Source organism: Haemaphysalis longicornis, unplaced genomic scaffold, assembly GCF_048455015.1.
Source record: "Haemaphysalis longicornis isolate Haplotype H1 unplaced genomic scaffold, Haemaphysalis longicornis Haplotype H1 scaffold_6, whole genome shotgun sequence".
NCBI lineage: Eukaryota > Metazoa > Arthropoda > Arachnida > Ixodida > Ixodidae > Haemaphysalis > Haemaphysalis longicornis.
This window is the reverse complement of record NW_027526407.1, coordinates 52,661,838-52,676,624: the sequence shown is the minus strand read 5'-3', so window position 1 is coordinate 52,676,624 and position 14,787 is coordinate 52,661,838. Positions and strand designations below refer to the sequence as shown.

The following is a 14,787-nucleotide window of genomic DNA, read 5'->3' as shown; positions in this document are numbered from 1 at the left end:
ACAGCTGACCAGCTCCGACCTCTCCTCCCAGCGTAGCCTGGTGCAGAGGGCCCGGGTGGCCACCACAGACCCAGGTTTCCCGGACTAGGGGAAACCATCATCGGGCGGGTGCCCAGACATCGCCACCTAAGGCTCGCATAAATAAAGTTTATTCCTCGGCCTCCTCCTCAGCAAGCAAGGCATCGTTTGCTGTCGAAGAAAAGCTGGAAGGGTGTCACAAAGTGCAGGCCAGGCCCTCCATTTTTATATTCTGGCGGCCGACATGACGGCCTCCCGGGCGGAATCGGCCATTTTGCGACGTGCTGGAATCCGGGGTCCCCCTCCGGCTCGGTGCTCACGTTCTTTGTTTCGCCCTGCCAGCTCCGAGGACAATGCGAGCTGCGGTATTCCAGCGTGCAGGTGCGGAGGGTGACGTCACGATCGCTAGCTCGGACGCGCGCGTACGATCGTGGCGAGTTACCGAGGGCCATAGAGGGGGGGGAACGGAGGAACAATGGGGAAGACTTCGCAGTGGGTCTACGGGACGGCCGGCGGAGGTTATTAAAGCTGACGCAAGCGGTCGCTTGGGGCAGTCGGCTGGAGATTCGTGAACGTGCTACGCGGGGATGGGTCCGGGGGTGACGCGCTTTAGCGGAAGTGCATCGGTAGGCTTGCGACGGATCGGTCCACGCCTCGGCTCAGCGCTCGAGTTCGCCCGTCGCCGCGAGTCCCATGGCCGACCAGCTTCTGCACCCCGTAGCCCCGAAACACGTAAGCGGCTGCCCGGCGAAGTCGGCTCCACCTCGTCGTGATTTTCCGTCAGTGAACCGGCGTGTCCTTTTTGCCTCATAGAGACCTTCTTTTACAACGCCCCTCCCGCCGTATTTTGTTTGTTGCCTCGGATTAAGATATCCACATCCTTCCGTGTTTTTTTTTTTCTAGCGTCACTTGTAGCTAACGAGCTGAGAGTTGGTTTTTTGTGTGTAATTGTCGTTGTCGAGGGTAATGATGTTTGAGGGCGTTTCACGTTTCGTGTACAGCTTGCAGAGCTGCTAGATTTGTTTATAGTAAGTGCTGGTGTCGGGGGTTAACGATGTTTGTTCCCTAGGGTGTCTTGCGTTTTGCGTACTTGTTAGTACTTTTTTGTAGTTCCATTGTCGTGGTTTAAACAAGTGTTTGCCTCTAGAGTGTTTCGCGTGTCGCGTACAGCTGTCTGAGTTATAAGTGCGAGGTCGGAAGTTAAGGCGTAGGCCACGGTGGATCGAGTACTTATTGTCACATACCCCTCCCCCGGATAATTGCGTCCGCTTGCAAAATACCAAAGAAGGGCGCGAGCCAACAGCTATTTATATTTTAGCAGGGTGGCCGGCCCATGAGTTTTCACTCGTGCCGAGATTGCTGGGGTGAATATATTCACAACGGAGATGCTCGACTACGTTTTGAACTATATAGGTTTACTGCACAAACAAAAAAAGATTACAGGGCACCGCCCGACACAAGAAAAAGAAGCCTTCACACTGCCATTGGTCTTGTGCGCGCAGGCACTAATCTGCCGTACACTAAGCGCACGCGCAACTTCCAACCTCGCACTTACAACTCAGACAGCTGTACGCGACACGCGAAACACTCTACAGGCAAACACTTGTTTAAACCTCGACAATGGAACTACAAAAAAGTACTAACAAGTACGCAACACGCAAAACCCCCTAGGGGACAAACATCGTTAACCCCCGACAACAGCAGTTACTATAAACAAATCTAGCAGCTCTGCAAGCTGTACACGACAGAGGGTTATGGAACGCTCGATCTTTCCGTTGAAACAAAAGGTTACTCAGCCTTTAGTGTTCCTTTTGTAGCCTGAGGTCAGCCACCACTTGATTTTGCACTTCTTTGTATCTTGTTCCGGCAGCCATTCTGTGTGGGTTGTTTGTAGTAGGGTGCGTAACTGTTCATTGCATACAATGCAATCTCGGCCTAGTGTGACATCACTTGTTAAGCAAGAAAGGGGCGATGACTCAGGATATCCGCGTATTTGGTGCAGACTTGTTGGAGCATCTGTGTCTGAGCTTATGTACCATGCGGGCGTGTCGGGAAGCTGTGGGAGTTCTTTTTTTCTTTTGGAATAGTCGTCCCGTTTAAAGGGACCCCGAAAAGCTTTGTGAAGGTGGCAATCAAATGCATTCAGGTGGTGCATAACGGGGGATTTTTGAGCCAAGTGTGAGCCCCATACGTTGTGCGGATAATTTGTAAACAATTTTTGAAGATCGCCTTTCTCAGGCGATGAGCGCGACGCCGCTGCGAGCCGACCGCGGCTGACGCAACGGCGATCGCGGCTGGCGCAACGGCGAAGGCGCCCCCTGATTCGCCCAATCGCCGGCGAGGTCGGCTGCCGGCGGCGTCACTGCCATTGGCTACCGGCTGCTCTTCCTCCTTCCTGCGCGATCCCGAAGCAAAGGCGGCCAAGGCGGGTCCGCAGCGACTGACGCGTGCTTAGTCGCTGGAATGTAGCCAGCGCAGAACGAAGTCGAGCGTCATGATGTCACATGGCTATTCCCAGTGTTTCCAGCTGCTTTGAAGGAAGCAGATAGGGAGGAGGAGTCGATCGGCAAGTGGGGAGAGGTGCATTTAATTGCTTCTGGCGCAGCTAATACTGAATGTAGATCAATAATTCCAACGGCATTTCATCGCTATATTGGTGCTACGCGACAATACAGGCTTTTTGTAACTTTTACAGATGGCTTTTCTGGGTCCCTTTAAGTGCTATCGGGACAGTTGGTGTCTGTTTCTGTTTAGGGTTAGCAACAGACAGGGCTTCAGTTTCTCGGGAGTGATGATTAGTTTTTTTTACCTGCCCTCCCTACTTGCCCAGGTACACACTGCTGTGGTAATGTCTAGTTGATCCGCTTATTTATGGCCGCTGCTTCTGTGAGTTGAGGCTGTTAATTGCTTAAGAGTTCGGGACAGGCAATTCTTTTGTCTGCATATACGCGTGTGTGATTGATGGGGCTGCGTGCGTGCGCATTGGCAGAAGAGATTGCTGAGGGTTCAACCTAATGATTGGACTTGCGCAAAACAAACGGGGACGTGGAAGGAACACAAGGACGAGCGCACTCTAACAACTGGTTTAGAGTCTAACTGGTCTAACAACTGGTTTGTGTTCCTTCCACGTCCCCGTTTGTTTTGCGCAAGTCCAATCATGAATCGTTTCCAACTAGGCCGGCTTGCTGTGATGGTTCAACCTAGGCGGGTTCCATAGAGGGACGCATTGCTTTTACCATAAATATGTCTTGACGTCACCATCCGTTTTGCTTGGTGATGTATCCGTAAATGAGCAGTGCACATGTGTGTATACGTGCATGTTGAATCGGTAACAAACAGCTTGTCTAGCTGGACATGAGGCTCGAATACTTCGTCTGACTTTGCTTCGTTGGAAATGCATTGGCAATGCTTCATGTAGGTGCAACATTCACTGAGTTGGCTGTGTGTGGCTAAAACGTTCCATGTTCATGATAAGCTGCTTGGTTTTGTACACAAAACTGCGGGGTTGTTGCTTAGAGTCTGAGGTTCTGGTTATACCTAACAGGAGCAACAGTTTTTGCAGGGTACTGTGCGTCACTTTTACATGAAGCCTCTTTGCGCTGGTGTTGATCGTTATCTCTAGCGTACTCCTCGTTCATTCCTCATCAAAGCGTTATGAATCTTTTACGGTGTTCGGGCGAAGGTGCTGCAATGTAGTACGTTCTAGATATCATGAGCGCATCCCCCTGTCGGAGAAGGGCGTGTTACTCGAGATCATACCGCGTGTTTGTGACTGCCCATAACATGTTAAGAAATTGTTCTCCTTGCTGAGGCATGTGCTGAGTGGTCACATGACCTCACATTCCACTTGAAGTGTAGCGCCCAGGTAGCTGGATTATAAACACTCTTCAAGGGAATTCAACGTTTCCGTTTTCGATGACAACAGATGAAGGCTTCCATAATGGCTAAGACGTTATCCTAACCGAGAAGATGAAAGAAATATTCAATGCTTTCTGCACTTCGCGTCTACAGTGACGTAATCTGGACCAGCAATAAAAACGTCGTTATCGGTGTGTTGTCTACGCGTAAGCATTCCAGTGGCATCCGAACAATCTGCCAGTCACGGCTCTTGGTGGTTGCTTTGGTCGGCAGTTGACAATCGCATTAAAAAGATTTTGTAACGTCACAAAAAATGCCAAAAAGTGCAGATGAGTCTCCGGGGCTTCATCTGTTTTTCTAAACGTCTCCATTATTTGTTTGAAGTGTTCGATAGAATTGTATTATTTATATTTTCGCGACAAAGCACTCTTTTTACCCAACCGAACTTGTATTTTGTCTTTATGGTTCCTCGAGGTGTTCAGTTTATTCCGAAGAGTTAAGGAGATTTCAGAGCACCACACTTGGGCAAATATAGTTGCTTCCTAGCCATTCTAAACTGGCGCAGGATGCTTATTGTGTGCAAGGATAGCGTGTTTCTAGTGCGCACGTGTTGAGTGTGTGCTTTGTGTTTGCGTGTTGACCTGATAAACTGATAAACTTGAACTGATGAAATTAGTTCAAGTTTATTTTGCATCGTTTTCTATCCCATTGGTGTGCCCCTGTCTTCTTAAACTAATAATCATGTTCTACTATTCTACACACTACTTTCGCCAGTTTGTATCCGCAAACCACGTTTTTCGGTAGCTGGCTGCCCTCAACGCTGCGGAAATCTGCAACGGGAATTCCTATGGATCAGAATGCATGTGGCCCCTCTGTTCTGCCAGGCTGGTATAAAAACCGTCATCTCTTACATGTTGAATTTCCACTGATTCAATATGCTTCGGTTGGCTGCCGTTCCTGTACCCTGCAAAGGCTAATTTGTTAATGAATGACATAATGGCCGGCAAACCTCATGCGGGTTCTGATGGCTAACTTCAAGAACACGAGGGCTTGCCAGGTTACATTTAAATCATCAAAAACACGAGCATAGTCCCGCACACCCACACACGTATGTGCGTGTGCGTGCATGCGTGCGTCCGTGCGTGCGTGCAACACGGACAATCCTTGCTGTTTGAAATTGTGATTGCCGTGATTACGTGGCTTGTCAACTTCGTTTTGGAATGGAACTGAGAGCACCATGTAAAAAAGACAAATTTTCAGGGAGTTTCAGCAGTCCGGTATTCACGCAGCCGTCAAAGTGACTGCAGTGAAATGATTCTTGGGTAACGCGAATGTTTTCCGTCATCGATGAGTAAAGGCATGGTTGAGAAAAAAACTTGTGAAGTGGACACCATAATACATACACTGCGCTCATCTCCTTCATTCAGCGTTTCTGTATCTCAGTGGGGCCTCATTTCTACAAAGTTCCAATTATTTGAATCTTAATACTCAGCTTTGCAATATGCTATCCAAAAGTAAATAAAACACCATCTGTGCAACATTATTTAGACAGAACACGTTTATTCATTTTCAAACATGTACACAAGCATGAATACCAGTAGACACACGCAAGCACTGATTTTAAGCGTCTTGCAAAAAGTATACATACACTTTTTATGGCGAGCAATCACGTAGCACTCAGCCCAAAGAATAAAATCAATGCAAAATGACATCCGAGACCTTCATAAATGGCTTAGACGGATTTTAATTAAGGCATTCCAAATTGTAGATCTTGCACATCGCAAAAACTCCAGCATGAAGTACAATTTGGTAGGAGGTAAAGCCACGAATGCCGGCTCTCGACTTAATTTATGTGAAAACATGTATACGCAGTATCCCCGCATGCGTTAACACAAAATAAAGTTCCAAAAAAATTACAAGTAAATAGAAACAATCGATATCAAGTACTGCACGTCGCGCACACTGGAACAAAAATAGGCGCAGCTAGCACTTGTTGTGCAAGGCTGGAAGAACAGAACCGGGAGTCCCCTCTTCCTTCGTCGCCGATCCGGTTGTTACATCTCACATAGATTTCCGAATTCCACACTAAAGTTCTTTATGATTTTCAGTCCCGGATTGTTTTGTCCGCAGGCTTTCGCATCCCCGCAAAAGTGGATGGCGTTAGCACACGCTACAGCCCAAGGCAACCGGCTTCGCGAGCTGGGCGTCTGTAGCGCGAACTAGGCGACGTGAACTATAGCGAGTAGAAGAGCACGTGAGATCACGCGACGAGCGCTCGCCAGAGTTTTCTCGAAGGTCAAACTGGCCGAAGCCGGGCGCTCCTCACAAGGCACACGCTCACGTGAGCTCGTTATTCTTTCCTAGTATATTTGGCGAGCTGCTCACGTGGCGCAAGCGCAGACGCAAGCATTGCCGACGCATGCTGCTCTTACTGCTGTCCACACTGCGCTAAACAATCGGCCAACAGTCGCTTGGCGCAGGTTGCAATCAAATACGTGCTCTCACCCCGCCCTGTGTAATGCAGCTGTCCGAATAGGTACACGGACAGATGCAAGTGGTACTACATTGCAGCAGCCGCACTACAACATATGGTATGCCAATTCCCCAGACAAACCACAGGCCTCTTAACAAGAAATACATATAAGAACTAGTGAGCAGTGGGAGGCCGCATTCCTCAGCTCTCTTCCCGAGATACAAGCTGCTGTCTTATAACTGGCAAACGACGCCGCCAGGGACCACCGATTCCTGACCGCCGTCTGAAGGGACGAAGATACCCGACATTTCCGCATGGTGGATTCGTCTTAAAAGGGATGACAATAAATTCTGCTCTCTCTCTATATATATCATATATATCTCTCTCTCTCGTGTGCGTTTAACGAAGCGCACAATCACGTGCGTTGGGTATTTTTTTCTTGGCATTTTTTTCTAGTAACGGTGGAGTGCGGGGCTAAATGCTTAAACACCTTTTTTTTTCAAATACTTTCTCTTCGATTGTGTACCCCGGCGCCGTAACTGGTACGTACCTGGAAAAATCGACGAAATGCAATTCTTGCCATTCTTTACGATATGATAAGCTTCAATAGTTTCTCTAGTCTGCTTATCTATGTGCTTAGCGAGGATTTTAGTGTTCGCAAATTGCGGCTCACAATCATCCCAAATGTAATCCTTCCGGCAAGAGTGCAGTCTCAGTTTATTTTCCTGCTTGTGTTCTCTCAACCTCTCGTTTACACATCGCCCTGTCTGACCAATGTACGAGCGACCGCAGAGTAAGGGCACTTCGTACACGACTCCCGCCGCGCACGGAATGAACTTCTCCTCGTGATCCACACCGCACGTGCCCGCTTCACCAGCAGCTGACGTGACGGCAACTTTCGCTTCACTGTCAGACTTGCCCGACTCTTCCTTCACACGCTCAATCAGAGACGTCTGAGCTTGGAAAAGCTTGAACGCTTCGGCACACTGCTTTTCAGTGTTTTGCTGCAGTACAAAGCGAACAGCACGGTTGAGGCACACACTGTTCCCCATTAGTGTGAAGTGGATTTGTGTCTGGTCAGCGTCCTTGTGGACATTGTTTATGGCGAAGGAGGTAATAAACGTATTCTGAGCCACTCCCTCAGAGAGAATTGCAATGCATTCAGGGCTCACTGGAGTGCGCATCACTGAGATGTCTATGTCATTCAGAGATCTACTTTTTACAATGACATCCCTTAAACGTTCTGCATCATGAAGTCTGATATTACGGCATTCAATTCCTAGGCAAGTCACGGTCGTGTTGTACTGCAGACCTTGTGCTACTTTCGACGCAATACCGGAACTCTCACAATCCTCAATCAGTTTCACGATTTTCAGGGATACATTTTCTCTGAGCGCATCAGACAGGGCTTTCGCGTATTCGGACTTTCCTTTCGAAAGGCGAACTGTCAGGCTGCGGACCAGGAAGCTTGAAGCCAGGGCCGTGCACACAGACGCGAAACTTTCCTCGGTCAGCTTCGCAGTATCGAGTTCCAAATCGATGGGTTGGAAACGCAGAGAAGTAGCGAGGCCCGAAGCGTCGTAGTCACTCCACTCAAGATGCACGCGTCCGTACAAGTTCTCCTCACGCAGTTTTGTGGCCAGCATCTGCCTAGTATCTTTAAGAGTCGCCCAGTACCTGTTCAGGTAGAATGGGTGGTTCTCGGTCGCTGGTCTGAAAAAGAAAGTGCATTCCTGTTAGCACAATGTTCACTAGAATGGAACTGCTGTACATTTGAACACGAAAAGATTAACATTAAACTGTTTTAATTAGACCGTTTTCTGCCTTATATTGATACTTCAACCATTCGTCAGCCTTGTGTAGATAACCAGTGGCTCACTAGTAATTTGGGATCACGTGACTCCTTGGGTACCCATGGGTAGGTAGGTCATTAACTGGTCAACACTCAGGGTAGCGATCCAGCAGGCAAACCTGCACGATTTCCTGCTGAAATTAGGGACAGATATAGATATCATCCCCCGCTTTGTCTCTCAAAGCCCCGACCTTTTGGGAACCCACTAAACTGGCGCAGGAAAACGGTGTTTCGTATTCTGCAAGAAGTCGAACTTGAGCGGAACAAAACACCCTAAAAATACTTTTCGGTATCCGAAATTTTTCCCGCAGTTCACTGCCGAAATTCTTTCTCCATATACATTTCCATGGGATAGTTTCATTGCGCTGGAGCGTGGTCGCTCTTCATTCTAAGCTTAAATCTGCGAACAAATCAAGCTTTCACCTCCAAAATTAACCTTGCAGAAATATTTCGCATTGCGCTGAATAACTGCAGAGTCATTACTACTGAAAGAACTGGGATGAGTGGAAAAGCTGCACCTCAAAACAAAATTTTCTCTCTTCCCTAACCCAAATAAGACTACCGTCGTTAAAAATATAACAGGAATTATCGCAGATGGTTTATTCTTTGCGTCACAGTTTGTGACATTGAAAAACTTTATGCTACTTTGACACAGCTCATTTAAATGTCACACAACGCAGAAAATTAACGTCCTCAAAAAAGTCATAAGGCGCTGTTGTAAGTCGATGGGTCGGACGCGCAGCGAAGCGTCTTGTCACTCCACTCCCGTTGCACGCGTCCGTACAGGTTCTCCTCGTGCAGTTTTGTGGCCAGCGTCTACCTAGTATCTTTCAGAGTCGCCCAGTACCTGTTCAGGTCTAGTGGGTTGTTCTGGTGCGCCGGTCATTTCCTGTTCTACGCGGCGAAGTAACAAAGCAGTGGGGGATATTCTAGCTACTTCCTGGTATCCAAGCCAAGATGACAACATTCAACGCGAGTATGTTAATCATGACAGGCCGATTCTAGGCTAACGCACCAACCTATTCTTCTACTAGTGCCTTTATTTATAAAAGTACGAGCCCGAATGGCTCCGCAGCAAGCACTTGCCGATATTTCTTTAGATAGCGCGAGAATGTTTTCCTCCAGGTTTACATTATACATGGCCACCGATCTATTACTATGCATGAAACAACGTTTTTTTAATATGGACACGATCTATCGCGAAATACGCGTAATGGTGAAGGGGCCTGCGGCAACCCCACGGGAAGTCTTCGCCTATCTGCTCCATTACCTGGAGACAACCTGTCTCACGCAGCGGCTGTAGCCCGGAGTGCAGTGATTGACCGATTTGCCCGTACTGACAGCTTTCGAGGACTGACAGCTCTCTTTATACCTTTATCTCTCTCTCTCTCTCTCTACTTTAACCTACCACTCCCCCTCTACTCCTCTTCCCCTGCACTGGGTTGTATGCAGGTGAGCTCCCTGCCGAGCTCAAATATCCCGAGAGCATTTCCTTTCTTTTTCTGTCGCAAACCACAACCACCAAGTACATGCTGAACATGTACTTGGCTGGGCACATGCTGAGCGAAATGGGCAAAGCCATATGAGAGCTTTCTTACCTTTTTATTGGCGGTGGCTCCAAACAGCCAAATTTCACTGAGCACATGTTTGTTGTCAGTGCGTCGCATAAAGTCAGGACTGACTGAAAATCCACATAGCAGTCGGAAATGTCCAGGCACTCTAGCGTCTTGTTTTTCGATAGTCCCTTGGCAATCAGTTTTCCGAAGGCGAAATAGATGAGGGCATCCCGAATAGTTAGTGAACGAATGCTTCTGTTTTTTGAGATCAGTAAATTCAGCAGCAACTGATTCGAGTTCTGTAATCCGCCGTGGATTGTCAGGCGTTCCAATGTGCTGTGGTTTTGAAGAGCCCTCAGGAGGACGTTGATAACACCTTCATCGCAGTCCTTACACGACAATTCCAGTTCGGTTAGTGTTCTGTTTTCGCTCATGAAGTGGCAGAACGCAAATTGTGCTTTCTCCTTAGGCGGGAGCCAAAATATCCTCAATGTCCTATTCGATCTCAAGAAGTCTTCAAGGCTTCGTAGCCCGTTTGTTCCTAATTCTTCACGATAAACTAATTCCATCAAATTTCGGCATTTTGCGATACCTTCCATGAGCACATCAGAGTCATGTGCATCTTCTTCAATGTTTAGGCATCTCGCGGTGGCGTCCATGAGCGCAGCAATGCCACCGCCACCGTAGTCACTGCACATGAAGCCCTCCACATAAACTTTCCTGACGGATTCCCCATTGGCTGCCAACAGCTCAGCTAACTTTTTAACCGAGGTAGGGCTGGCATGGATTTGTAGCAGCGTGAGGCTTTCGAGGTTTTCTATGGGGCCGATGGCGTCGAGAAGAGAAGCCCAGTTGTCGGGGGCGTGGCCTTCAATGGAGATGTGACGCAGACTGGACTTCAACTCGGCAACAGGTTCGGGTACAGTTACGTTTCCAAATGACCCGCTTTGACGTTGCTGCATCGACACTTGGTCCTGATTGTTCAGCCGACCAATTTGGAGTGTTTCGATACAACGATGCTTCTTCAGTAACCACACAGTAATAGCGGCTGTGTCTTCAAGCTGCTGCAGGTCAGTGGCAGGCACCGTCACATCAATAGTCAGGCACATCTTTCCGAGTGACGATTCGGAGAGGCGGATGGCGAAATTAGTGAGAGCAACATTCCACTTTACAAGCTCGTCGCATATCCAGCAGCTGTCCGATGAAGCGGAGCACTCTGGCTGCTCTTTGAGGTTTGGCCATTCGTCCTTCCACCATTCTTCAACCGTGGTCATCTGTGCAGGTGCTGTAAAAAAATGTGAAAAACGTTGTGGAAGTTTAGTCAGAATAAGCACGCTTTTTGCGGGTTTCGGGACCAGGTTTTCACTCATAAACATTGATTGATTGATTGATTGATTGATTGATTGATTGATTGATTGGTTGATTGATTGATTGATTGATTGATTGATTGATTGGTTGATTGATTGATTGATTGATTGATTGATTGATAGTGGTATCCTTATTGAAACGGGGAGATAACGTGTCATCTTACCCAGAAAAACTATCTCTGTTTTGTAGTGTTCGTTTAATTCTCGCGGTGCCCGATGGCAATTACAAAATACTTTCTTTTCTGATACCGGAAGGTCGCTGTCCTAGGCATTATTCCCCTGTCTTCTTTTCGTCCAACATTATTCTAATCTTTATTTAGTCTTTCGACATCCTTGAAATTGCCTTCCTCTGTTTTACCTTTAAATCCTACGGCTGGCTTCTTGAAGCCGAATATTTCCCTCATGTAGATTTGGACAAACACACTCACATTCTATAACTATGTGCAGCACAGTTTCAGTTTCTATGCCGCAAACCACGCATACCCATCATTTTCTGTATGCTTCCCAACAAAACTCTTAGTTCTCAAGAAACCTCTCTAGCCTCAAAAAGCAATGCACTGCCCTTGGATTTACCGCAGAAATGTTCCTTTGTGATATCCGATTTACTGCCATGTACATTTCTAACGACGTTTTAGCTTCCATTTTTTCGTTTCTACCTGCCTTGCTTTTTTTCCGGTTACCTTGGCTGATTTTGAGCCTCCGCTGTTCTTTCCGTATTTCATCATTAGCCGTCTAGTTTTTCTTAACCACTGCGTGTCCGCCAACAAAAATGGCAGCATAATCCCATCATCCACTCCGTATATGATGGCGAGAGTGCGGTGCTTGGGGACTCGAAATGACATCCAAGTTACGCCCTGAGTGACACCCGATTTGCGCCCCGAGCGTTATTCAATTTGAGCAGTGAGTTGCACTTTGATTATTCCTTAAATGAAACCAATTCACGGCTCCAGTGGAATTTCGCCTGATTTTTGCCTGATGGTGGTGTGCGCACGGATGGACGCGAACGGAGATTGGGAGGTCCTAACGCACTCTGCACCATTACAGGCGAGGAGAGTAAGCCGTTTTACTATCGGGTACTAACTCATGGTCGTAGCCCACTGGGTAGAGACGACTGACAGTAACTCTGTCTGGTCTACCGGTGCCTGTGTGATTTTTTACGATTTAAATTGCTATGCCCACGGACGCGGACGGACATTGTGCGGCCCTAAGGTATACTCCGCACCTAAAACTTTAGCTGTCCACCTACGTTTATTCATTGCTCTCATCCTCCTCTCAAGGGATATTTTACTCTAAGCTTCTCAAAGTTCAAACGACGCCCAGGCTATATCTCCCTGTACTTCTTTGTTAGTTGTTTTACCATGTGCTCCTTAGGGCACACGGCCTACCGTACTTGCCGTTCTTCTGCTGACAACCGCTAACCGAGGATAACCTGACGGATAACCTGAAACTATACTTCGGCTGATCACCTTATCAACACTGGTTGCCATATACTGTGCTGCCGGTCGCTTGCCGTCATTCTGCTTAAAACTGCTGGCCGTACGAAAAATGTACGTTCTGCGGCCTTACGTCGGCCGGTCTCCTTTATAACACCCGTGACCCGAATAACAAGATTATTCTTCCGTGGGACGCTTGCTGTTCACCGTATGCGAAAAGCAAATGCACGGGGGCCGCACTTCGGCCGTTCTCTTTCCGAACCGCAGCTGCCACCAGAATACGAATCCTCTGTAGCTGGTCGTTTGCCGTGATTCGGCTGAACACGGCTTCCTGAAGGAAAAGCGCGTGTCCTAGGGCCGTACGTCGGCCGTTCTTTTTTTGAACAACGGTCGCCGAAAGTACACTGACTATCTGGAAACCGGTTATGCCGTTGCGTGTATGGACGCGGGCGGCCGCAGAAATACCGAAGTGCTGGTGGCCGAATGTTGGCTGCTCAACGTACAATCAGTGGCTGCAAGTATATTGGTGCTGGCCGGACATGCCAGGGAGCGGCCGTAGACTGGCCGGTAACCAGACACACTTTCTGTGATGCCCAGAATAGGGATAACCACACAAGAGCACCGGGAAAACAATGGGCCACAAAACAACTGCAGCGGAAAACCCTAGCTTAGCGTCAAAGCACCTAGTTATAAGGTTACATCTGTGTGCGCGATTTTGTTTGTCCTCCCTCAATTCAGATGAAAAATACTTTACAGACTTCGTAGAAAATTTGCTACTTGAGGAAAATAAATTTTTCCGCCGATCCAGCGTGGGCTAAATGGACATCTATTCGTTGGAAAACTTGGGCGAGTTATGACGCCGATCATCAATATATTCTCATCATCATCCAGCCCAAAACTTGAGTGACAGAGAAGCAGATTGATACAAAAACGGCAGAAATGCCCCGCTGTTATTTGACAGAATTTGTATTCACGAACTGTAGCAGCTTTTAATTGTAACAAGCGTAAGATACTATGGTGGGACAGCGTTCATATATATTAGCGTTTATCTTGGTGTTCACCACGCTCACAGCACCCGGACGAAGACAAAGAGCGAGACGACACGGCGCTAACTCGCAAATATTTGTGTAATGAAAAGACGGAAGGATATACTAACTACTCCACTCGGAATGCGTTCATTTCGCCAAGACAAACATCATGAAAGCAGTTTTCAAATGGAATGTCGACAATGTGAAGCACACTTAGCAAGCATAGGGGAGGGCGTTGAAGAAGCCAGAACTAGCGTTGAAAACTTAATCCTTATTCAGGTCCATCAAAAAGGAACAATGGGCTAGCTTGACCCCCACACAAAAAGTTAGACGAGCACTTCCGAAACTATGTGCTTTCGACGAGATCCCCTCCTTTCAAACAACAGTTCCGCCGCTGAGGACTTGGATCTGTGCCCGACAAAACTCCAGCTCCGTCGTGTTACAGGCCTAACTGCGAAACTACAACTATAACTTGAAAAAAAAAACAACGCGGGCTCATACCATGATGAGGAACAAGAATTACTTAACTGCCGGACATTCAAAGAGAAAAACGCGGCAGCCGGACATAATTAAGCCCAATCACTTCAGGCCCAAGGACCCTACAAGAAACTTGCAGCAGCCACGACGATCTTTGGTCCTTCTCATTTACAATGGTGGTCAGGATTGGGCACATTCACTACTGGATTGTTCTCTCCCCAGACATTAGGTCACACAGAATGATTCGAGGCTGGCACACTGACCTCAGCTCGCCTGTTCTTCCGAGTTCCCGCGTTGAACTTCGCGCACGAGTGTGCACACTTGGTATGTTCTGCTCCTCTGGTCGGGACGTGACGTTTTATTGGTTTTTTGCGAGAGCGAATTGAGACACTCCATTTCCGAATCCCCGCGCCCATCGTCTTCTCTTCAAGCGACGACTTCCGCTTGAAGCAACATCCGTCCGCGCGCCGGGTAACGCGCCCTGGAGCCTCCGGTATATCTTTAAGTAAGGCCTGACGCATGCAGATTATGCTCACACCCACGGTGGGGCGGCGTCAAAACAGCCTGCGACAAAACGTCATGCCACAGAAAAGCACTGACGTAACAGCACAATGTCAAAGTTTCACGCGGCAAAACAGCACGCGACAGAAGAGCACGGTGTCAAAAGCGCACGCGACAGAAGAGCACATCGACAAAACAGCACAGTGTCAATGCAGCACAGCGAC

General features: G+C 47.9%; 1 long non-coding RNA gene across 1 annotated transcript; it reads right to left on the bottom strand.

The window, feature by feature from the left end:
* Positions 1–5,431: 5,431 nt before the first annotated feature.
* LOC144142672 (uncharacterized) lies at positions 5,432–14,565 on the bottom strand. The gene is made up of 3 exons (XR_013317026.1): positions 14,326–14,565; positions 9,800–11,042; positions 5,432–8,062 (listed from the first exon to the last, which is right to left on the bottom strand). It is a non-coding gene; the product is annotated as an uncharacterized LOC144142672 (long non-coding RNA).
* Between the last annotated feature and the right edge of the window lie 222 nt (positions 14,566–14,787).